The sequence below is a fragment of the Perognathus longimembris genome, unplaced genomic scaffold, assembly GCF_023159225.1.
Source record: "Perognathus longimembris pacificus isolate PPM17 unplaced genomic scaffold, ASM2315922v1 HiC_scaffold_5537, whole genome shotgun sequence".
Lineage (NCBI taxonomy): Eukaryota > Metazoa > Chordata > Mammalia > Rodentia > Heteromyidae > Perognathus > Perognathus longimembris.
Genome location: NW_025960975.1, coordinates 290669 through 310865, shown reverse-complemented (window position 1 = coordinate 310865; position 20197 = coordinate 290669). Strand labels below are relative to the sequence as shown.

The window sequence follows — 20197 nt, the reverse complement described above, 5'->3', positions numbered from 1 at the left end:
TCTGCCACATGTGTGTGTCAAAATGGCGCTGGGCCAGGCCCAGGGGGCGGTCCTGTGGGATGTGATGACCAACCATAGAGGAAGTCCTGTGATGTCACTGTGATGGACAGCTCAGCCTATCGCCGTGCCTAGTTAGCCACTCCAAATCCCTCCCCTTCCTGCCGCCATTACTGCTATAAATGTGGCTGTTTTTCCTTGAGGGAACCGGAATTCCAAGAAGTCTTCCCCGAGAAGCCCGCGTGTCCTGCATCCTTATTCTTAAGTGTGAGGGGGGGAGGGGTGTCTCGCGACCACACACACCCAAGGCTTGCACATGAGACCGCACTCCATCTATTCCACCTGCGGGATGGGGTGGAACACGTGCGAGAGTGAAAGGGTCCCACAACCAGCTATTCTATCATGGCATGTTTTGTTCACACCAGAGCAAGCAGTCCTGATGTGGTGAGCAAGGCCTGAAGTTATATCCACTATGAGCTGCAATTATTTCAGATCTGTTCTAAGTGCTTTATGTCTACCCAATTTATCTAGGTCTATCTCCCAGACCTAAAGTGAAGTTCTGACCACCAACTTTAATATTACTTACAAAATGCCTTCATTACAATACATTATTAGTATCACAAGCAATCACTGGAGCCTGTAGCTCCAGAAGTTACTACTTAAGGTGAATCATTATACATTGTTGATTGTATAGTGTGTTTATATACAACCTGATTCATTTAATCAACAACAGTGATGAAGAAGGCCTTCAGGGTGGATTAGTGTTACTTAACGTATGTTTTAGAAAACTCTCATATAAGAAAAATTACTTAGGGACTGCGATTTGGGGGAAATGATCCTAACATAGTGCTCTTGTGGCTACAAGGACAAAGTGTTTAAGACTTTTCTTAAAGGCCATATTCCAGTTCTGTGCCAGTACCACCTCTGGACTCAGTCAAGAGCTGTGACTTGCCAGGTGATGTGTCTTCTGCACATCTGGATGAAAGCTAGGGCTTTGGGATACCACTCTCCTCTACTGAGAGGAAACAGTGAGAGCAAGCAGGAGCAGTGTAGAATCAGACTGAGGGAGTAACATCTTGAGCCTGAGTGGTTGCTGAGCATGAGGCAAGGGACAAGGTAAGGTGAAATGTTTAGAGAAAATAGTTCTTGCTCAGGCAGAAGAGCATTTATCCTTTTAAACAATACCAACTTCCTCCTAGACCCCATGTTATTTTACTACAAGCTCAAAATTCTACTTGAGTTCTAGAACAGAGATACTTGACAAGGCAGAGAAAGTCCAGGAAAATATGATCTTGGTCCCTCCCCATGCATATATAAGAAGAGGATTCTTCACATGCAAATTATCATTCAACATCTAGGTTAAATTCCTATTCTGGATTGTGAGAGTACAGAGCTCACTTAACAGAGAACTCAGGTCCCTGGGGAAAGCAGAGTTTGATCTAGAAGATGAGACTTTTGGGTCTTCTCCTGTGCTTGGTGACAGTTCCTGAAGGTGAGTGTCTCAAATCCTATATTGGTCAATGGGACCTTTATGACTGCAGAGGACTGATGGAAACTCATTTTCTTTATCCCAGGTGTCCTGTCCCAGGTGCAACTTCAGGAGTCCGGGCCTGGCCTGGTGAAGCCCTCACAGACCCTTTCCCTTTCCTGCACTGTCACTGGATTCTCCATCACAGACAGTGGTTACTGCTGGCACTGGATCCGCCAGCTTCCAGAGAAGGGGCTGGAGTAGATGGGATACATTTGTTATGATGGTAACACTGGCTACAGCTCATCCCTCAAGAGCCGCATCTCCATCTCCAGAGACACGTCCAAGAACCAGTACTCCCTGCAGTTGAAGTCTGTGACCATGGAAGATTCAGCCATGTATTACTGTGCAAGAGACACAATGGGGAGTTTCAGTGAGAGGCCCAGGCACAAACCTTTCTGCAGGGTCACTCAGGAGCCACCAGGGGGCACAGGACACAATGAATAAGTTGCCAGTTTCAGCAGCAGGGACCAAGGAGGCTTAACAGTTCTCAGAAGCTGTCATTTCTTGCCCAGACAGCACATTCTCTGACATCTTCATAGATGCTAACTCAACTATTGAGTCAGATCACTCACATGTTCAAAGGTGCCATTCCCTTACTTAAATCTAACTCTATAATGTTTGATTGAAGCCTTTTTCACTCAGGTTCATTGTATATTGTTTCTAGTTAACAAGTGTTTGTAAACATTTGTCAGCATGAGATGGATTTCATGCCTTTCCTCCCCAGTATGCTGTCACCCTTAGTACTTTCAGAACCCTTCTCTTATATTGACCTGGGAAATGTTGTACATGTTGACACCTGTACATACTTGTCACCAGATCTTTCCTCCTGAGTAACTTTGACCAATCTAGATAATTCTCTTTATCCCGGATAAGAAGGGGACTGTACTATTAGTATTTAATTCTTAGAAAACATAAATGCTGTTCAAAATTAGATGAACCTTGATGTTGAGAAAATCTGACATAAAGCCATTGAAACTGGTCATAATCCACAGTAATGAGTATATTTGGAATTTATTTGATATAGATATGCTATTCTCCATAATGTAGTTTATATACAGACTTGCACAAATACAACACGAAATCTTCAAAAGACAGAGTAGCTCAATTTATGTGCGCATGTATCTTGGTATGCGCACAGGGGCCCCTGAGGTTGTAACAGGGGAGTATGGTCAGACTTAGGAAAGACCCAGGATGATGGGGCTCTGAAGGTACTAGAAGTATTTTCTGCTGTGGCTGACCGCAGGGTCATGAAGGTAATATGTAACTACAACTGTCCCAACTGAACATCTGCCTTGAGAGGATTCAGAAAATTAGAAGTCCTAAAAAACATAGCAGTTGGGAAGATGTGGGCTAGATGACTTTCTTGTACATGGAGTCAGGGTTACTAATGATTGCAAATGTGCACACGCTGGACCCTCTGCTCATCCTCTTGTTCAGTGCAAACCATGTCCTGAACAGTAAGGATGAAACCTGGTCAAGACTGTTGGCCAGCTTTCCTTTATTTCTACTTTTGCAATTCTTCTATGCATAAAATTAAGTTTTTGAACTTTTCCAAAACTATGTAGAAAATTGACTGCTTTAACATGACTTTGTGCATCAAATTCAGAAGATGTGAAACTATAATAGTTGATTTTTATAGTAATTTCTTCCACCTTTGTTTATCTCAGTAATAGTTCTCAGTTTTAAGGGAAGAACACTAATTAATTCTGTACTGTTATGTATGTATTTCATATATTGAAAGTGCTGCCTGTGGTGGCATCTTATTTTACTTTTACAATCTCCTTTATTTCCTATTACATGTAAATACAATTTCTCCTCTCATGTCTTTCTGATGAAAACATCTTATTAATAGTTTACTTTATAGAACTGATTTCTCATGATCACAAGGCATCACATCTATATAAGGATGGAGTCTCCATAGTGCTTCAGTTTAATTTCCTTTGTCTTGTTGGAAGTTCTACCCAACTTTGTGGTGGCAGACAAGTGCACCTCATTCCTGATAAGAGATAGACATTTGAACCACTTGCCCTTAAATGTGATGCCATTAATTCAGACTGTCTTTATTTGGTTACTTGAGCCTGTTGCTTATGCTTATACTACTTTTCATTCATTTATGTAAATTATATTAAATAAGGTTTTTGAATATGTTTTAGGTTAGCTGAATAAACAATACAGTGTCACACTTGGTTATCCCTTTATATAATTAGGTTTCAGACCGCCAGTGTTTAGTAGAACATTGTCAGTCCTACCAGATACAAAAGTCTAAAATTTCATCTTTCAACTTTTAGTTGACATAGTATTTAATAGAAAGAATGTATGAGGTTAAACATGTATATGATATGCTGTGATAGATATCTAGGCAAGTAGTATATAGTATATAGTATAACTATCTTTTCAAGCATTTATCATTGTTTTGAGTAGGAAACCTAAAAACTTGTCTGCCTCTATTATCTTAAAATACAAATATGTACTGAGCACCCTAGTTACCCTACTGTGCTACACAATATTGACACTAGCTCCTTATAACTGGGTGTTTATTTCTTGGGCATTTCTGCCCTCACTCCGTCCACCTTTCTCCATATTTCCTAGTCTCTACTGACCACTGTATACTTTCTCAATCTCTGAGATCAAATTTTAAACTTCTGCAAATAAGCAAATTTAAGGGTGTTGGTCTTTCTATGCTTAGCTTATTTCACCTGTTTTCTTTGTGTTTGTGGAGTTTGTATGTGAGGTTCAGCTAGTAGAGCAGGAGAGGTGAAGCATTGTGGGATTTCCTGAGATTGTTCTATAAAGCCAAACTGAAATGTTAGCTGGATATGCTACTGCCAGGGCAGGGGCAGGAGTGTGAGACTGGAATGAATTAGTCAAATGGAAAGGAACTCAAATAAATTACTTTTTGTGTGTGCGCCAGTCTCAAAGTTTGAACTCGTGGCCTGGGAGCTGTCCCTGAGCAGCAGCTTCTTCTTCTTCTTCTTCTTCTTCTTCTTCTTCTTCTTCTTCTTCTTCTTCTTCTTCTTCTTCTTCTTCTTCTTCTTCTCTCCTCCTCCTCCTCCTCCTCCTCCTCCTCCTCCTCCTCCTCCTCCTCCTCTTCTTCTTCTTCTCCTCCTCCTCCTCCTCCTCCTCCTCCTCCTCCTCCTCCTTCCTCCTCCTCCTCCTCCTCCTCCTCCTCCTCCTCCTCCCCTCCTCCTCCTCCTCCTCCTCCTCCTCCTCCTCCTCCTCCTCCTCCTCCTCCTCCTCCTCCTCCTCCTCCTCCTCCTCCTCCTCCTCCTCCTTCTATGTGAGATGGTGGGAAGGCCATGAGTCTTGGTTTATTCAGAGTACTTTTTTCTCAGACTGCCTGAACAATGTGTATGTGTTTTTGTTTGTGTCCACAAGTCACCAGAAGTTTTTCTATATGACCTTTGGCCATGTTGTGCAAGTCTCATTGTCACAATTAATAAAGGAATTGTCCTAATGGCGTCTGATTTCAAGAGAACATTCTTGTTGCCAAGCTTCCTATACAACAGAATAGAATCAACTGGGAATGTGTGTGTGTTGTGTGTGTGTGTGTGTGTGTGTGTGTGTGTGTGAATGTATATTCTTATATATGGGTTATATGTAATATATGTAAGAATATATACAACATTCTTATATATGGATTATAAACCACCCACACAAACACAAATTCACACACACACACACTCACACATATCTGTCTATAGTCACACACTCAAACCCCCCCCCCCCCCCCAAATACTACTCTGGTCTTCAAAGATGGTTTCCTACTCCTTCTTCAGGTCTTAATAAGTACATTCACACTGTGGACCAGAACAGACTTGGTTTGTATGACTCCCGGGATTTCTAATTCTTCTTTGTAGGACTGCTGAGGACCCAAAGATTATAGTCATTATCAGTGCACACTGTGTCCTAAGTGTTGACACTGTGATCTGGTCAAAGTTCTGCATCAGCTTTCAGATTATTTCAATCCCACAAGAGTCCTATACTTGCCTTTTTTACATAAAACTAAATCAAGTTTATGTTTCTAAAATTATGTGAAACATGATTACTATTAGCAATACTTTTGCATCAAATTCAGAGTTGTACATTTTCAGTAGCTGAATTTTAGGGGGTGTGGTACAGGGCTTTGAACTCAGGGTCTTACATGACTAGCAGGTACTCTACCACTAGAGTTATTCCTTAAGTTGTGATGCTGTGTTTTCAAATAAACTTCTACCCCATCCATGGTTCAGTGATGCTTGTAAAACTCAAAATAAGTGAAAGTCCATCCCGCATAGTTAATATAGCTGAAATTTATTTATTTTATTATTATTATTTTTTTTTTTTTTGGCCAGTCCTAGGCTGTGAACTCAGGGCCTGAGCACTGTCCCTGGCTTCTTTTTTGCTCAAGGATAGCACTCTGCCACTTGAGTCACAGTGCCACTTCTGGCCATTTTCTGTATATGTGGTGCTGAGGAATCAAACCCTGGGCCTCATGTATACGAGGCAAGCACTCTTGCCACTAGGCCACATTCCCAGCCCCTATAGCTGAAATTTATATGAATAGTATCTCTTGCTTTTACATTTATTTTATTTTCTTATTAAATATAAACAGATATTTGTACTCTGCTATGTCTACTTCTAAGGGTTCACATAGCTACTTAATAATTATAGATGAGCAAATTAATATTTTTAGTGAGAAATAATAACATATCTAGGTAATGAGTGTTTTCTGACAAAACTCATGTTGATTTCTTTTGACTCAGTAAAAATCATTTCAGAAATTTTGATGGCATATATGTTCATCTCATTCAGAGAATAGAGGAATATTAGATTTTTATCTGAAAATGTGACATCCCTCCTTTCCAGACAGTGTTTCATTTGCTTATTTAAGCCTGGCTTTATGGTTGTAATATTTCTTTTGTTTCTCATTTCATTCGCATTTATAGAATTTCAAATATGTTTTACTTTACCTAAATAAGAGTCCTGTGTTGTATCGTGTTATATTTTAAATGGAAAAGGATTTAGCTTGACGATGTTTCTTAAAATATTGGAATAATTCATTGAAAGGAAATACATGCATTATTTATGTTTTCATTGTGGAAATTGAACTCAAGATGTCATGAAGGCACATGAGCGCCTGCAGACCCCATCCATCCTGGGTCTTTGCCAAAGTTTCATGCTCTTCTATGACCATGCTGAGGTCTCCTCTCAGGTTCACATACTATGTAATACCTGCCTAAAGAGTGGGCATTACGGTCTGTTAACACCTGCATGTAGGCTATGTTGGTTGTGTGTGTGCGCACATGCACGCACCCATGTATCCCTGGTTATGACATTTGTGCCATGACTGAGTTACACTTCCAGACCCATTTTCAAATTGACACATAATGTTGAAAGATACAATCCAAGAAAGTAGCATCACTATCTAATTGAACATCACTTTTGTAATAGAAATCTATGCATCATTTGCTCCACTCATTTTGAAATGAGACTCTATTTGCCCTACTGAATGACTGAATTGTGGGAGTGGTTCTTCCTCAGTGTATTTTTGTTCACACATCGCCCTCTTTCTATAATATTTCTGTACTTTCCCCAGTCTATAGTGATCATTTTCCAACTTCTTCCAATTTTCAATAATATCTGCAGTGACTGCAGGATAGTTGTTATTTAACAATGTATCAGCAATGTGGACAATTTGACAAGAGAAGATTCCCACCTACCTGGGCAGAGAAGGACAAAGTACAAATAAGTAAGCCTCAAGGGCATGGGCAAGGGCAGCAGACTCTATCCATGAGAAATGACATTAACACTCAGAATGATGCTCATGGCTTTCTGCTGAAAGAGTAGGATGCTATCAGCTCAGGAGACATCTTCCTTAGATGCTTTGTAAAAGAAGGGAAGTGCTGTTGTAACATAGGGTCACATCACAGGCAGAAGGAGAAGACACCAGGATAGAGGCCAGTGACCCTAGTGGAAGCTGATAAATAAAATCATGTTTAAACAGAGAGACACATCGTGCTTCCATGAAATTATTGAGTTAAAAGTGCTTGCTTCAGTCCGTTATCCATTTACCAATTGTTCATTTACCAATTTGCCTTGCTTGCAATTAGTGTGTACTTTTTTTTACATGTTTGGACACAGCCCCTTACCTATCTGGCTTTCAAATAAGTTGTCGCTTCAATTTTCAATTATTTCTTTTTTATTTTTTTTTGTGTTTTTTTTTTTTTTGGCCAGTCCTGGGCCTTGGACTCAGGGCCTGAGCACTGTCCCTGGCTTCCTTTTGCTCAAGGCTAGCACTCTGCCACTTGAGCCACAGTGCCACTTCTGGCCGTTTTCTGTATATGTGGTGCTGGGGAATCGAACCCAGGGCTTCATGTATACGAGGCAAGCTCTCTTGCCACTAGGCCATATCCCCAGCCCCAATTTTCAATTATTTCTTTAGCTATGAAGAAGCTTGTTGATGTGATGAAAGCTCATTTATCTATTTTGATTTTTGTAGATTGTTTTTAAGAATCATCAAAAAAATTGTTTTCAGTGGTGAAGGCTGAGGTGTTTCGGAGACCGAGAGAGCAGACAAACATCTCTAGTTATCCCTGTTCTTGTCACACTAGTAGAGTAAATAAGGAGTTGGGAAGAAGTTTTATTACAAAGAAAACCACACACCCATGAGGAAGTGTGCATTTATCAAACTATAAATTTGTTGGTGAAGTTTAATACTAAATCCGGGGAACGTGGTATGAGATCACAGATGTTGTTTTCTTTTTGACTAGCCAAACTTTAAAAAGAACATTTTAATTCTCCATTGTGTCAAGTTGCAGGCTAGACAAGATAATTTCAGACAAAATATCTGAAGATAAATTTAAAGTTGAGTAAGTTCTATAAAATCAAGTTCTGAATTTTCAGCACAGAGGTCTTACTTTTCCTTGTATTGTCCTAGAATTGTATAATATATATATATATATATATATATATATATATATTTTTTTTTTTTGCCTGAGCCCTGTCCCTGGCTTCTTTTGCTCAAGGTTAGCACTCTACCACTTGAGCCACAGCGCCACATCTGCCTTTTTCTTGATATGTGGTGCTGAGGAATCAAACCCAGTGCTTCACATATACAAGGCAAGCACTCTACTGCAAGGCCATATTTCCAGCCCCTAAAATTGTATATTTTTATACAATGTTTTGCTAATGAGGAAAACTCATGCTTTAGGATATCTCCAGTACTTTTCTGTCAACAAATTGTTATTCTGTGTTCAGCACATAATCCTTGGGGACACAAGAAATGTAGTCCTCTGTCTTCTCAGGATCCCTGACACAAGGACCATGAAGTTCATCTGTGGGTTATCCCAGTAGGATACACACACATGTGTAGATACTGATACACCTGCATCTGTCTGCACAGTAAACAAAAATGATCTATCTGTTGTTCTTCTAATGTGCAAACCCCCACCTTCTCTTATCCCAGAGAGGTCATTCAGGAATAGGCTACAGGCACCTAGCTATCAGCATGCTGGAGACAAGGGGAAGTCCATGTTTCTTGCTCTCTCCTCTCAGTCTCTAGACTGAAGCCATAGAAATAAGGAACCATGGATGGCCATCCAGGAAGAAGACCATGAGTGCAGAATGAAGGGTCTCTCAGTCTTCCTGTTTCCAATCACAGTTGTAGACGTATGTCTTTTGTGTCCTGGAACGTTCAGGTGCCTTTCTTGGGGAGGAGATACAGAAGTGCCGTGAGAGCTGAGAACTGAGTCTACCTATCAGTGTCAGGAACTGGGTAAGGAGAATAAAAATGTTTCCCACCTCCACCCACTGCTTTTCAACCACTCCTGACTGAAAAGCCATTATGGGCCCTGGGTAATGTCTGCTGTGCCACTGTTGGCAGGTTTTGTCCCACACTCTTGCCGCTGACCCTGCCTGTGAGTGCTCAAGTCAGGGCTGCTCACTGGTGAAAGTTCTCATGCCTTCATCTGATCTAGCTTCATTTTCTTCTTATACTTTTCCACAAGGGTCCTGTCCCAAGTCACCCTGAAAGAGTGTGGCCCTGGGTTTTTTACCTTCCCAGACCCTCAAGCTTACTTGTTCCTTCTTTGGACTCTCACAGTCCACTACTAGCATAAGTGTGAACTGGATTTATCAGCCCCCAGGAAAAGCTGTCATGCATTCTGGTGGAATGATAATAAGTAGTACAGTCTAGTCCAGACGAGCTCTCCAAGGACAGCTCCGACAGCCAGGTGTTCCTCACACTGGACAGTGTGGACCCTGGGAACCCTGCAGACACAGCCACTGGTTACTGTGCTAGGAGACCATAGAGGCACAGTGCAGGTGCCTCCCATACAAGATCTCAGGCTGGCTTCAGCTTTGCTCGCTGCTCTGTGGAGCAGGAAGTGTGGAGCATGTGTTCTTTCCTGTCAGCCTCTGGGCTTTCCTTTTCCCCCAGGACCTCTTCCTGTCTTCCTGTCACTTTTCTTAATTCTACATCACAGGTCCCTTGTGAGTTGTTTGCAGCACTGTTCACAGTATCCAGGTTCTGAAATCAACCTAAGTGCCCCACAATAGATTAAGTAACAGAAAAGTGATAGATGTGCTCCGACCAATGACAAGGTAAATTATGAGATAATGGACTCAGAGTTGGTCATTCCAATGGTCTGCCCATACACTGGACCATTATCAAATTATGTTCCAGTGACATTTATAGTCATTATATGTACATAAAATATAAAATTAGGGTCTTTTCCAACACATTGAGAAAAACTTGTCTACCTCCTAAGGTGATTCCCACATTGTGAGGATCTCAGGACACTGAAAAGTTTAATTTCAAGGTGGTATTTTCTAACATTCCCAGAGAGCTCTGGATGTCAGCAGTGCCGTGTTTGAGTAAAGGCAAAGCCTTGCACCATTGCTTTTAGTCGTGCCCACAGGCATGAGCTTCAGACACTTGGGTTGATGCTTGTTGTGCCACTAGTGGAAAAACACAAAGTCACACAGCTTTGTACCATCTGAAACAACTGGAGCTTTCATCATGAAATGAATTTAGAACATTAGGAATATATTTATATAACAAGTGAAACCTGCAAGTCTCATGGATTGCCAAAGTAATATGGTTTAGGGGCTGGGGATATGGCCTAGTGGCAAGAGTGCTTGGCTCGTATACATGAGGCCCTGGGTTCAATTCCCCAGCACCACATATATACAGAAAACAGCCAGAAGTGGAGCTGTGGCTCAAGTGGCAGAGTGCTAGCCTTGAGCAAAAAGAAGCCAGGGACAGTGCTCAGGCCCTGAGTTCAAGCCCCAGGACTGGCCAAAAAAAAAAAAAAGTAACATGGTTTAAAGTTCCCTGGAGGGCTGGGGATATGGCCTAGTGGCAAGAGCACTTGCCTCATATACTTGAAGCCCTGGGTTCGATTCCCAAGCACCACATATACAGAAAATGGCCAGAAGTGGCGCTGTGGCTCAAGTGGCAGAGTGCTATCCTTGAGCAAAAAGAAGCCAGGGACAGTGCTCAGGCCCTGAGTCCAAAGCCCAGGACTGGCAATAAATAAATAAATAAATAAATAAATAAATAAAGTTCCCTGGATATTTGATAAATTGCAAGGCTTCCCTGCACAGATCTGAGGCAAAATCCATATCACCGTTTCCTACATTCCAATGTTGATGTCCAATTTCTTCAAAATGGTTCCTTTTCCTGAGCCCCCTCCCACAGAGAGCCAGAACTGCTCTGATCTCCCAGTGCTATAACCTAATCATCTAACACTCTTGCCAGATCCACCCATGCAAATCAACCTCAGCTTCAAGATAAGTATGGGAGGTTTGCAAACTATCTTTCTGTCCTGTCTTTGTAGTCTCTGGAGACTCTGCCTATTTCCACAAACACATAGGTTCTCTCTTTCTCCTGTTCTGCCTGCTGTGTGTTCTCAGTGGTGAGTCACTCATGAGGTTTAAAATGGGACACCGTGGATGAGAGGGCTTGTCAGGGGTGACTTACGTTCATTTTGTGACTTACGGTTATTTTCATCCCCCAGGGGTGCAGACCGAGGAGCACATTGTTCAATGGGGTGAAGGAGTCTTGGTGTCTTCACAGACACTCCATCTTACTTGTGCCACTTATACATTCTCCATATCTAGCTATTCTGTGTCCAGGGTATGACTTCAACCAGGGAAGGGCCTTGAATGGATTGGTGTGATTTTGGCTAAGGGGAGCACCAACTACAGCTCCAACTTGCAATCCAGAGTCATCATATCCAGGGACACAGGCAGGAAACAAGTCTACTTACAGCTAAGCAGTCTGACAGATGAGGACAGTGGCATGTATTACTGTGCCCAAGCACTGTGGTCTTAACCTCATGTGAACCCAGACACAAACCTCCTTAAAGAAAGCTGCTCAGCAGCTTGCTTCCAGCAGGGTTTGCTCAAGAACCCCTTCACTGGTTGAGAGCTGGTTTCCAGCTGGTGAATTTAATCTCCACACCTGAAAAGTGCTTCCTGGAATTCAGTGAGGAATAAAAGAGTCTAACTGTAGAAATACAGATGTTCTTTCTCCTTTTAGTGTAAGGTATCATGAAAATGATCCTGAACTTTCCAAGACCTATCGAGGCATTAATTATAACCCTGATTATCATGTCAAGACCCAAATAATTTAGTACTATGAACTACATTTCATAGAAGAATAAACTAGGCATAAATATGAGTATCATAACTGCTCCAAATGGTCATCATTTAAAAATTTTTTTATTAACATATATTGGTTGCACAGGAGGGTTTTCTAATGTCATTTGCACACACACATACAATACACCCTGGTAAAACTTATCCCTTCCATCTCTCATCCACCTCCACAGTTCTTAAACAAGTTGAACAGGATCCATGTTCTATTTTTATATGTACACATAAAGTGCTTTGTCCATATTCACCCTCTTCCATCCTCTCAGCTCACTCTTTTCCTGCAGTAGTACACAACCACACACTGGACTTGGTCAATTCCTGTAATTCACTTGTAAGTGTATGTTATAGTTCAGAGGATTTTCCCCTGTGTTATTTCACATATAGATGTACTAAACATTAATGAGTTTAGCTACATTTATTGTTCCTTCATTCTCTGCCACCTCATTATTTTATAACCGTTGTAAAGGTTCATGGACTCACTTTTGCTTAAGCCCTATCTGAAATAAGTGAACAAACTCATAAATAATCACTTAAAATAAATATGTAATTAAATGGGAGACAGGGTCTCATGCAGGTATGTCTGATAGCAAGAGAAACTCACCAAACCTTTGCTGTCTCCTCATCCTCAGACAGAGGCCATTGCCCCCAACAGAAAGAATGTTCTTTAAATTATTCTCAAGTAATTTTCTGTGGCATCTTGGGCACGTGAAATCATTTTTAATGTTTTATTGTTATTATAAAGTTGCTGTACAGAGGGGTTACAGTTACATAAGTCAGGTGATGAGTACATTTCTTTTTGGACAGTATCACTCCTTCTCTCACTCCCAGTTTTTCCTTCCTGTCCCCACCTACAAATTGCATAGTTTATTTTCAACAGTGTCTAGTGAGTAGCATGTATAATGTTTGATGTAAACTTCGTGGCAAAGTATTATTGTTTTAAAATAATTTCTGTATCATCTGTGCAATAACTAGATTGAGAAGATTGGGATTTGAGGTCTACATGGGCAAAACATTAGAAAGACATCATCTCAAAAAACTAAAAATGACAATATACTCCCACAATCCCATCTGTCTGAGAGTGAGAGAAATGAGGACCTTAGTTCAAATTTGGTCTCTGGTAAAAATGTGAGACTATATCTGAAAATTAACAAAGAAAAAGGCTGTAGACTTGGCCCAAGTGGTTTACAGGTTAACTAATAAGGAAAGACTCTACGCCAAATTTTAGTATTGACATAACACATACTATACATACATACATATAGACATACAAACACATGTATACACATACAGACATATAATCTATGTATATTTCAATTTTTGTAAACTTTTCTTGTGTTATCTTCTGTGAATATGCTTAGGTACAGTGTGCATTCCCAATATAAAGCTCTAGTATCAAAAATAAGCTTATTCGTGCTTGAGGGAAAATGGCTGTTGTGTGCCTCTTAGGCCAATGTATTATACAGTTCACCGAGTGTCCTGAAGCAAGGACAAATTTGACGTGTCAAAAACATCAATACCTAAGTCCAACACTGCTCTGGGTTTGGCTGATGGAGCAGTTGAGTACTCTGCGAAGGCCTGTAGGTCCAAATAGTAGAGGTTAATTTTTTTCAGATGGGAGCTCTGAGCATATCGCAGAGTCTTTCTCTACTCCTGCTTCCATATGTATGTTTGTGAAATGAAGAGGGAAATGAAATTAATTATTTCTATGTGTATAAACTTTGAGATAACATAATGAGTGTTAAGGAATTTATCAGAGCAGAATCAGGAATTTATCAGAGTTCCAAGCTTGTGACCAGTAAAAGCCAAGAGGCTTTAAGTCTTTCCTCTTCTTGTAAGTTGTACACAAGATGCACAGGAGCAATCCAGGAGAAATTTTCTTTTTCTGCGAATCTATTTCTTTTTCTTTTTGAGTTGGTCCTTGGATTTGAACTCAGAGCCTTGCTGCTGTCCCTGGATTATTTTGCTCAAAGCTAGCACTCTACCATTTGAGTCATATCTCCATTTCCAGGTTTTTGGTGATTAATTGGGGATAAGAGACTCATGGGTTTTCCTGCCAGGGCTACCTTCAAACCACAATACTAGGATCCCAGCCTCCTGAGTAGATAGAATTATAAGTGTGAGCCACCAGCACCCAGATATTTTTAAATGAAACTTTACATTGTTTTACATAATGATTTCACTAATGTACATTCTCACTAATAATGTATAACATTTTTTTTTCAGCACATCCTTACCAGTCCTATTCTCTTTCCATTTTTCATAATAGCCATTCTAACAGGTGTGAGGTGATATCTCACTCTACTACATTTGCCTTTCTCTGATATTTAGTGATGAGAAGAATTCTCATTCACCCTTTGAGCATTTGTATGTCCTCTTTGAACATATATCTATTGCATTCTGTTGCTTATTTTTCATTGAATTATTTCCAGATGGAGTTGTTTGACTTTCTTATATATTCTTTTTATATAAAATTATCTTGTTTTTAATAAAAATATACATAGTGTAAGCAAACATATTAACCAAAGTATGGTATTTTTAGAGGAGAATTCAAATGCTGTAAAATCTCAGAAAAACAAATGGTACAGAGAAGCGGTTCTTGAAAGGTTTGGGGAGGTAAATGAGAGGGGATTAGACAAGTGAGGAGAGGAATGAGGGAGAACACAGTTAGGATACCCAATGTGTATCTAATGAAACTAGAAAATTTGAGGGGAGGGTTGGGCTGGGAGAGATCGGGAGAATGATAAAAAGGGTGAAATCGATCACAGTGAATTATACTTATAAACTGACTTGTTGAATGGTAACTTTCAAAGACAAAAAAATAATTAAAAAAGTTAAGAATCCAGAAGGAGCTGGGTACAGGTGGCTCATGTCTGTAATCCTAGCTACTCAGGATGCTGAGATCTGAAGATCACAGTTTGAAGCCAGCCCAGGCAGAAAAGTCTCTGAGAGACTCTTATCTCCAATAAACTACTAAAAAAAAAAAGCCAGAAGTGGTGCTGTAGCTCTAGTAATAGAGCACTAGTCTTGAGCACAAAGGCTCAAGGAGAGCACCCAGGCCCCAAGTTCAAGCCCTATTACTGACCAAAAAAAAAAAAAAAAAATCAAGAAGAAGGACAAAAATGTATAGAAGGGAAAACAAGGTCATGTGGATGAGCAGGTTTTTTTGTTTTGTTTTGTTTTGTTTTTTGCCAGTCCTGGGGCTTGGACTCAGGGCCTGAGCACTGTCCCTGGCTTCTTTTTGCTCAAGGATAGCACTCTGCCACTTGAGCCACAGCGCCACTTCTGGCCATTTTCTTTATATGTGGTGCTGGGGAATCGAACCCAGGGCCTCATGTATATGAGGCAGGCACTCTTGCCGCTAGGCCATATCCCCAGCCCCAATGAGCAGGTTTTGAACTGACTTGTTTATACAACATTGTCAAGCACTCAATGTAGTATTCCTTTATCACTGATCACAGGCTAGCAAGTATCTCACCATGAATTGCAATCCCTAGCTGGAGGTCTTTTGTTCTATGCAGTTCTAACTCTTGACTAGGAGAGGGGAAGCCCTCTTAGTGTTGACATTCTCAATCCCGCATGCACTAAGGTCTAGGGATCACACTTTGTAGAAGTCAGAAGCTGAAGTTTCAGATATTCAGGTTTGAGGTTTACCACTCTGGGATTTCACCACCAGTCACTCTAAAACTTTCCTGCTAATGTAAACTTCAACTTCCAGCAGCAGCAGCGAAGTGTTTTCCCCTCTGGCCTGGATGGAAATGGCTGCTAGAGTTCAAACACGTTTGAGATGGCAAAAAGGTTAGTGATTAGAATAATCCCTTCTGGAGGGAGAATGCACCTTCATCAAGGTGCTGTAGAGTGGCAGAAGGAGTTGGGCTGCAATGAGTGTACTCTGACCAGCTACCAAATAAGGGATGGCTGGTTGACAGTTGAGGTGGCTAGGAACCGGGAAGAAATGTAATAACTATCTTCTGTTAAGCCAAATTGTGCTGTCTTCAACATTTTAGTTCATTTAAGGGAAAAATAAACAACAAAATGGGTGTTTCCACAAAAGACTCTTATTGATGGTAGCAATGCTTTAATAGTACTTCCTAGTGCTCTAACATTGGTAAATTCCTGCCTCCTTTCCTTGAGGAGTAGATATGTTTGACTTGTCTTTCAGGGGGAAGAGGTTAGTTTCGATAATTCAATGTTTCCTAAACTTCATGAAATCAAATCAGCACAGACAAAAATAATGATTAATAATTCAATGCATTATATTTATTCAAAGGAAGCAGATTATTATATTTCCCCCTCTTATTTTATCATTATAAATAGTCATCTTAGTAAGGAACACAGGATGCACACCTATAATCTTAGCTATTCGAGAAACCGAGGCTGGAGTACTGTAAAACTGAAGACAACCTAGGCAACAACAGAGTAAAATCTTTCTCATAAAAGCATTCCAAATGGGTATTTCCATATTCCCTCCATTTATCTTTTCAGAATGTGCACTTACAAAGCCCACACCTGAGTCAAAGGTCACTTTACTGGTACTACATAAGGAAAGAGATCCCAACTGCCTTCACAGCAACCTGCAGTCCATCTCAACTCTAGCTGCTGTCACCCTGTATGCGCCACTCTTGGCTGGACTCCACCTGGTCCTCCTCGGGCTGCAGGTCAGTGACGTGTCTGCTCCCAGGGAGGCGGAATTTGGATGTCAATGATCACAATAAGGTGAAACCAGTTTTATCTGGAGAAGGTGGTTGACAGAAAAGATTGCCTCTTCCCCTTTGTTCAATGCTTACAGCATTCTGTGGTAATACATGGGACCCTCTCCAACCATTGTGCTTTCTGGTGTGTGTGTGTGTATTAGGTCACAGGAAGGACAAAGGAATGCTGGCCTCAGTCCCTACCCATTTAAAGTTGTGTGGCCTCTACATATACAAATTAATACTCAAGCCCTGGGCTAAATTCCCATCTGGCTCACAGTTTTCTCCTGACACAGGGCTGAGTTCTCTGGAGAAGGCAAGTTGTAGTCTAGAAGATGAGGCTGTTGGATTTTTCCTATGTCTTGTGACAGCTTGACAAGATAAGTGTCACTAATGTCACACATGGGTCCATGGAGAGGGTAGGACTGCAGGTAACTGGTTTTCCTTGTCCCCTTGTACTAGTGTCCCAGTACTAATCCATTCAAAGTCCTTTCCTTGGATGCATCTTGAAAATGAGTACATTGATGTTGGTGCCTGTGTATACTTTATAAAGTTATAGTTTACTAAGGTGTAAAAACATGAGAATTACATGTATATAATTTATATATCTGATTTATAAATATCTTTCTGTACTATGTATATAAAACATTACATAATATGTAAATTATATACTATATACAAACATTATTATATGTAAATAAACACATACACTTACAAATCTGATTAAGGTACATTGTAAACAAATATGGATATGACAAAATGAAAACCAACTGTACCAAATTAAACTTTACTACATGAGCTGATGCAAATTAAATTTTGGAAATTTTTTTTTTTAGTTTTTATTATAAAACTGATGTACAGAGAGGTTACAATTTCATACGTTAGGCATTGGATACATTTCTTGTACTGTTTGTTACCTTGTCCCTCATACACCCCTCCCCCATCCCCCTTACCCTTTCCCTCCCTGAGGTGTTCAGTTCACTTACACCAAACAGTTTTGCAAGTGTTGCTTTTGTGGTTGTTTCTCTTTTTTTACCCTGTGTCTCTCAATTTTGGTATTCCCTTTCAATTTCCTAGTTCTAATACCAGTATACACGGTTTCCAATATACTCAGATAAGATTACAGAGATAGTGTAGATACAATCACAAGAAGGTGATACAAGAACATCATCAATAGTAGAAGCTACAGATACACATGGGATGTTGAAAGTAGTTACAACTGTGATATAACAATCATTTCCATAAAATGGAGTTCATTTCACTTAGCATCATCTTATGTGATCATAAGGGTATAGCTATTGGGCTCTTGTGATCCTCTGCTGTGACTTGCCTAAACCTGTGCTAATTATTCCCCAATAAGGGAGACCATAGAGTCCCTGTTTCTTTGGGTCTGGCTCACTTCACTTAGTATAATTTTTTCCAAGTCCTTCCATTTCCTTACAAATGGGGCAATGTGATTCTTTCTGATAGAGGCATAAAATTCCATTGTGTATATGTACCACATTTTCCTGATCCATTCGTCTACGGAGGGGCATCTGGGTTGGTTCCAGATTCTCGCTATGACAAATTGCGCTGCAATGAACATTGTTGTGATGGTGGCTTTACTGTGATTTTGTTTGTGGTTTTTCAGATAGATACCCAAAAGTGGGGTTGCTGGGTCATAGGGAAGTTCTATATTTAGCCTTCTGAGGAATCTCCATACTGCTTGCCAGAGTGGCCGAACCAGTTTACATTCCCACCAACAATGAAGTAGGGTTCCCTTTTGGCCACATCCCCTCCAACAACTGTTATTGTTAGTTTTCTTGATATATGACATTCTTACTGGGGTGAGATGGAATCTCAATGTTGTTTTGATTTGCATTTATTTTATGGCCAGTGATGTAGAGCACTTTTTCATATGTTTCTTGGCCACTCTCATTTCCTCATCAGAGAAGTCTAAATTCAATGCAATACCCATTAATATCCCAACACCATTTTTTGATGAAATACAGGAAGCAATCCAGAAATTCATATGGAATAATAAAAGACCTAGAATAGCAAAAACAATCCTAAGCAGAAAGAACAGTGCTGGAGGAATTACAATACCCAACTTCAAGTTGTATTATAAAGCTATAGTAATAAAAACAGCTTGGTATTGGCACCGGAACAGTTCTGAAGACCCGGGAATGAACCCACAGAACTACACCTACTTAATCTTTGATAAAGGGGCTAAAACAATAGTTTGGAAGAAAGATAGCCTCTTTAACAAATTGTGCTGGAAAAACTGGCTCAACACATGCAACAAACTAAAACTAGATCCTTATATATCACCCTGCACCAAAATCAATTCCAAATGGATTAAAGACCTTGAAATCAAAACAGACACCCTGAAAACACTAAAGGAAGGAGTAGGAGAAACACTTGGGCTCCTTGGCGCAGGACGGAACTTCCTTAACAAAGACCCAGAAAGGCTACAAATCAAAGAAAGGTTGGACAAATGGGACTGCATCAAACTGCAGAGTTTCTGCACGGCAAAGGACATAGCTCGCAAGATAAACAGAAAGCCCACAGACTGGGAGAAGATCTTTACCGGCCATTCAACGGACAAAGGCCTCATATCTAAAATATATGCAGAACTAAAAAAATTACCTTCTTCCAAAACAAAACCGCAAACAACCAATAGCCCGCTCATCAAGTGGGCTAAAGACTTACAAAGAGACTTCTCTGATGTTGGAAAAATTTTTGAATTGCATTGTGTGCACATATGGAAACTTCACAATGAAACCTCCTCATATCATAAATGTATATTGATGCATTTAAAAAAAGAAAGAAAAAATCCATTGCAGGGATTTTCCTGGCATCTAGATTGCTGTCTGACCCACTAAAGAATGGGAACTTTGCTGGATGCTAGTGGCACGCACCTGTATCCTACCTACTTAGGAAGCTGAGATCTGAGAATTATGGTTCAAAGCCAGCCCAGGCAGGAAAGTATGTGAGAGTTTTTCTCCAATTAACCACCAAAAAACCAGCTTCAGAACCAGTACTAAAAAAATATTGGGAACTTTAAGACCTTGCTCCCTGCATTTTGGTCAGCCACACTGGGTAGAAGAAGGAATAATGAAGCTCTCCATAACCGTGTAGAAAATAAAAGAACATTCTTCTGGGCTACGGAATGTGAGAGGACCTGATTGTCAGAGATACAAGTTTCCACAGGTTGTTGATTATTTTCATGGTGATGATGATGTCAGTGCAGTGCATATATTTCAATACTTACGCAACAAGAAGTTATTATATGCCAACTATTTCTCAATGAATAGTTTTAGAAAGACAGATAGACTGTGGTTGGAGTCAGTTGGTTGAGTGC

At 40.4% G+C, this 20197-nt stretch overlaps 1 long non-coding RNA gene across 1 annotated transcript in view; it reads right to left on the bottom strand.

Annotated features, from left to right (window-relative positions):
- Positions 1-20197, bottom strand: part of LOC125345385 — a 40659-nt gene that overhangs the window by 10581 nt on the left and 9881 nt on the right. The gene's annotated exons all lie outside the window — the stretch shown is intronic.